The sequence below is a fragment of the Theropithecus gelada genome, chromosome 14 (assembly GCF_003255815.1).
Source record: "Theropithecus gelada isolate Dixy chromosome 14, Tgel_1.0, whole genome shotgun sequence".
In the NCBI taxonomy this organism is placed as follows: domain Eukaryota; kingdom Metazoa; phylum Chordata; class Mammalia; order Primates; family Cercopithecidae; genus Theropithecus; species Theropithecus gelada.
In genome coordinates this window covers 18,226,225-18,232,449 of record NC_037682.1, presented here as the reverse complement: position 1 = coordinate 18,232,449, position 6,225 = coordinate 18,226,225, and positions in this window count along the sequence as shown.

Below are 6,225 nucleotides of genomic sequence, written 5' to 3'. Positions count from 1 at the left end.
CTCCTGATCATTTCTGGAGAGTTGAGGGATGAGTAGAGGTGTTTTGTGTGTGTGTGTCCCAGTGATCTCTGGTGAGTCCTCTCTGCTGGGAAGGAACTTTTGAGCATTCAGTGTCCTCCCCTGTATAATCTAGCCCCTTGCTTTAAATTTCCACTCCACTAAGACAGGCCTGCCTTCTTACCAGTGGATTCCCAGGCCTCAAGTGTTTTTTCGTTAGCAGCAAACACCAGAATTCCACAGCTTTGGGCTCACCATTAGATCTACTTGACTTCCACCTTCACTGACTTTTTGTATCTGCACTTGGGACTCTCCAAAGGCTCCAGGCCACAGGTCCTCAGGGCTCCCTAGGAACCTGACCAAGGCCTCTCCCCAAAATGAGGGGAGGGACAGACTGGCTTGGCATCAGTTCCATCCTCGTTCCCACTTCCCCATCAAGAAGGCCAACCCCCAGCTGACTGGGTGCAGTGGGGTGTGTAAGGTTATCCACTCCACAAGATCTAGGCCCTGCTTGATGTGTTCATTCATTCATTCATTCATTCATGTGTGTGTTATCATCTTGCTTTGGTTTGTTTATATGCTTATTTATTCATTCATTCATTCAATCACTTTTTTGTATAAATGTAAGGGGTACAAGTGCAATTTTGTTCCATGGATAGATTGCATAATGGAGAAGTCTGGGCTTTCAGTTTATCCATCACCGGAATAATGTACATTGTGCCCTTTAAGTAATTTCTCATCCCTCACCATGCCTCCCCACTCTCCCACCCTTGCAAACCTCCAGTGTCTGTCATTCCACAGTCTATGTCCATGTGTACACACTGTTTAGCTCCTACTTATACATGAGAACAGGCAGTATTTGACTTTCTGTTTCTGAGTTGTTTCACTTATGATAATGGCCTCCAATTCTGTCCATGTTGCTGCAAAGACATAATTTCGTTCTTTTTTATGGCTGAATAGTATTTCATTGTGTGTGTGTGTATGTGTGTGTATATATATATACACAATATAACATTTTATTTTTTCAATCATCCATTGATGGACACTTAGGTTGATTCTGTATCTTTGCTATTATGAATAGTGCTATGATAAACATACAAATGCAGTATCTTTTTGATATAGTGATTTATTTTCCTTTGGTTAGATACTCAATGAGATGGCTGGATCAAATGATAATTCTTTTTCTTTCTTCTTTTCTCTTTTTCTTGTTCTTTTGAGACTGAGTTTCACTCTTGTCACCCAGGCTGGAGTGCAGTGGCACAATCTCGGCTCACTTCGCCTCCCGGGTTCAAGTGATTCTCCTGGCTCAGCCTCCCGAGTATGTGGGATTACAGGTGCCCGCCACCATGCCCAGCTAATTATTGTATTTTTAGTAGAGGCGGAGTTTCATCACGTTGGCCAGGCTAGTCTCGAACTCCTGATCTCAGGTGATCCACCTGCCTTGGCCTCCCAAAGTGCTGGGGTGACAGACGTGAGCCACCATGCCCAGTCAGTTCTTTTTCTTTTGAAACAGAATGTTGCTTTATCACTGAGGCTGGAGTGCAATGGCGTGATCTCGGCCCACTGCAGCCTGGACCTCCTGGGCTCAAGCGATCCTCCCACCCCAGCCTCCAGAGTGGCTGGGACTACGGGTGTGTGCCACCTGTAGTCTCGTCTAATTTTCTGTATTTTTTGTAGAGATGGGGTTTCACCATGTTGCCCAGACTGATCTTGAACTCCTGGGCTCAAGCAGTCTGCCTGCCTCAGCCTTCCCAAATGTTGGGATTATAGGTCTGGGCCTAGTAAGGAGGACAGACATGAATGAGGCATCCTCAGAGCCTCCAGCTGCTTACAGGCCTGCAGAGGGTCATGTGAGCAGATAGTGGGGCAAGAGGGGAGGTGCCAGGTACACTCGGTCTCAAAGGTGCATTTGGGAACGATTGATGGGGTCAGCGTCCCAGATAGGATGGCTTAGGGAAGCGTGTGAGGGGAAGGCATGTCTGGCTGAGAATCAACTTAAGCAAAGGAAAAGAACAGGAAAACAGGGAGTCACTGTCCTTGCAGCTGGAAGCAAAGCAGGACAGGAAGGCAAAGAGCCTTGAGTGCCAAGCCAAGGAGCCTGAGTCATGTACAGGGATGGCTGTGGAGCCTTTGCTGGTTTTAAGTAGGGAGTATGGGGCTCTTCTCCGTGGGTACAGCCAAGAAACCAGGTAGGCTACATGTTCCCAAGGCCTAAGATTCAAGGGGCTCCAGAAGAAGGAAGATATCCCATTGCATCAAGTATGGCCAAGCTCAAGGGGCCTGGGTGAGGAAGTCCATAAAAGAGATCCAGAGTCAATAACCTCTGGAAATAGGCAGAATGTCCTCTGCCCTCTGGGCAATGCTAGAGTGTCCTCCCAGCTCCTCTTCCCGCTCCTCCCCCTCCCCAAGGACACCAGAAGCCTCATCCCCTTACATCCCCAGGGACCCGTGATAATTCAAATTCTTGGGAATAGTAGGACCCAGATTCCAAGAACAGGAAGGGTTTGGTAATCCACAACCTCACAGTTAGTAGTTCCTTAAAAAGGAAAAGAAAAAAAGTTTTGAGTGCCTGGCACCATGCTGGGTGCTTCCACCCTATGATCTCACATCACCAAGAGAGCCATCCATTCAACTAAGGCCCAAGAGACGAGTGACTGGCCCAGGGTTGCACAGCATGTGCAGTAGAGAGCTGGGGCATGAACCCTGGCTGCTGGGGCTCTAGGAAGGGCTGGGTCTTCTGGAGAAGGAAGGAAGCTAGAGGAAGAACGGAGAGACTGAGAAGCTGAGGCAGGGAGCAGGGAGGAAGGGGAGGGGGAAAAGAGAGGAAAGGAAAGAGAAGCAAAATAACAAGATAAAAGGAGGGAGCAGAGAGAAGGGAGAAACTGGACAAGAGGTGAGGAGGCAGCATGAACCTCAGGCAAAAAAGAGGAGAGCAGGGCGAGGGAGGATGGAGGAGGAGGACAGAGGAGGGACAACGAGGAGGTTTTGGGAAGACAGGGACAGTGGCTGGCTGGAGGTGGCAGGACCCCAGAGCAGCACATTCCCAGCTTCCCCCTTCTGCAGCGGAGCAAAAGGGGCGGAGAAGGTCCCGGATTTGCAGGAGGTCACCAGGTGCATTGTGCTGGAATGTGGCTCCCTTTCATCCTGGTCACCAGGAAACTGGTTTGAAACCAAAAATCTTGGAAGCTCTAGGGACTGAAAAACAAAAACAAAAACAAAAATCATTTTTAATTATTTTATTTTTTGAACAGATAACATGTGCACATGGTACAAAATTCAAAAGGTAAAAAAAGGTAAACCACTGCCCAGCTCCCCTTCCACAGACTAGCCCACCTGTTACCTGATCTTGTGTTTTGGTCTAGAAATCGTCTACACAGCATGTAGCAGATATATTTTTAAAATTTTTACACGGAGGGGGGCACACTAAACATATTGTAGTAGCTCCCTTGTTTTTTTCCCCAATGTCCATGTCACACCCATGCAGAACTGTCTTGTCCTTTTGAGATTTTTGCATTTTCAGTTTTTGTGGGTACATAGTAGGTGTGTTTATTTATGGGGTACATGAGATATTTTGGTACAGGCATAAATTATGTAATAATCACATCAGTAGAGGCCGGGCGCGGTGGCTCAAGCCTGTAATCCCAGCACTTTGGGAGGCCGAGATGGGCGGATCACGAGGTCAGGAGATCGAGACCATCCTGGCTAACACGGTGAAACCCCGTCTCTACTAAAAATACAAAAAACTAGCTGGGCGAGGTGGCAGGCGCCTGTAGTCCCAGCTACTCGGGAGGCTGAGGCAGGAGAATGGCGTGAACCCGGGAGGCGGAGCTTGCAGTGAGCTGAGATCCGGCCACTGTACTCCAGCCTGGGCGGCAGAGCAAGACTCCGTCTCAAAAAAAAAAAAAAAAAAAAAAAAAAAAATCACATCAGTAAATGGAGTATCCACCACCTCAAGCATTTTTCATTTCCTTATGTTACCAACATTCCAATTATACTCTTTTAGTTATTTTTAAATACGCTATAAATTATTGTCGACTGAATGGCCGTATAGTATTCCACTATTTGGATGTACTAGGATATTTTTAAGTCATGAGAGACATCGTTCATTTAGAAGAGTAAATAATATTTATGTGCAGTTTAAAGAATAATTATAAAGCAGCCTGGCGCGGTGGCTCACGCCTGTAATCCCAGCACTTTGGCAGGCCGAGACGGGCAGATCACAAAGTCAAGATATTAAGACCATCCTGGCTAACACGGTGAAACCCCGTCTCTACTAAAAATACAAAAATAAATTAGCCGGGCGTGGTGGTGGCGCCTGTAGTCCCAGCTACTCGGGAGGCTGAGGCAGGAGAATGGCGTGAACCTGGGAGGCGGAGCCGAGATCACGCCACTGCACTCCAGCCTGGGCGACAGAGCGAGACTCCGCCTCAAAACAAAAACAAAAACAAAAACAAAAAAACGTTGCCGGAACCCCAGAAGAATCCCCAAATGTCCCTTACTTCCCTCTAGAAGTAACACTGTCCTAACTTTCTCGGTAATTTTCTACTTGCTTCTTTTCTTTTCTTTTCCTTTCTTTCTTTTCTTTTTTTTCTTTTGTTTTCTTCTTTTTTTTCTTCAGACAGAGTCTCACCCTGTCGCCCAGGTTGGAGTGCAATGGCATGATCTTGACCCACTGCAACCTCTGCCCCCCAAGTTCAAGTGATTCTCCTGCCTCACCCTCCCATGTAGCTGGAATTACAGCTGTGTGCCACCACACCCAGCTAATTGTTTGTATCTTTAGTAGAGACAGGGTTTCACCATGTTGGTCAGGTCTCAAACTCCTGACCTCATGATCTGCCCACCTCAGCCTTCCAAAGTGCTGGGATTACAGGCGTGAGCCTCTTGCTTTCCTTTATAAGTATCCCTTATAGTTCACTATTTATTTTAATGGGTTTTAATCTTTATATTAAAAGAATCACAATGTAAATATCCTTTTGGGTCTTTCTTCTTTTCCCCACCATGTTATTACATGTCACTATGGTCCATTTTCATTGCTGGATAGTATTCCAGTGTTATTTACTTACTTATTTTTTTGAGATGGAGTCTCACTTTATCACCCAGGCTGGAGTGCAGTGGCATGATCTCGGCTCACTGCAGCCTCCGCCTCCTGGGTTCAAGCAATTCTCCAGCCTCAGCCTCTCCAGTAGCTGGGATTATAGGCATGCGCAACCACTCCCAGCTAATTTTTGTATTTTTGGTAGAGACAGGGTTTCACCATGTTGGCCAGGCTGGTCTCAAACTCCTGACCTCTAGTGATCCACCTGCCTCAGCCTCCCAAAGTGCTGGGAATACAGGTGTGAGCCACCACACCCAGCGTTCCATTGTTATTTAACCAGTCTCTTATCAGTATATATATATTTTTGAGACAGGGTCTCGTTCTGCACACACAACTGGAGTGCAGTGGTTCTATCATGGCTCACTGCAGCCTGGATCCCCTGGGCTCAAGCGATCCTCCCACCTCAGCCCCGCCAAGTAGCTTTAACTACTTATTGATGGACATTTGAGTTGTTTCGAGTCTTTTGCTATTACAAATAAATGCAGTAATCAATAATATACGCTAATTTACATATATGCAGGAGGATGTCTAGGAGAGATTCCCGAAAGTTGAATTACCAGGTCAAAGGGCAGTGCATTTTTCATTTTTTAATTTTATGTATGTATGTATGTATGTATGTATTTTATTTTATTTTATTGAGATGGAGTCTTGCCCTGTCACCCAGGCTGGAGTGCAGTGAAGCAATCTTGGCTCACTGCAGCCTCCACCTTCAGGGTTCAAGTGATTCTCCTGCCTTAGCCTCCTGTAGTAGCTGGCATTACGGGTGCACACCACTATGCCCGGCTAATGTTTTTTGTGTTTTTAGTAGAGACGGGGTTTTGCCATGTTGCCCAGGCTGGTCTCGAACTCCTGGGCTCAAGCGATCCACCCACCTTGACCTCCCAAAGTACTGGGATTACAGGCATGAGCAACCACGCCCGGCCTGTATTTATTTTTTAGAGATGGAGTCTCCCTTTGCTGCCCAGGTGGTCTCAAACTTCTGTCCTCCAGCCATCCTCCTGCCTTGGCCTCCCAAAGTGCTGAGATTACACTTGTGAGCCACTATGCCCTCTGTGCATTGTTAATTTTGAGACAGATGATGGATAGACAGACAAGGTGGGTGCAGTGGCTCATGCCTGTAATTCCAACACTTT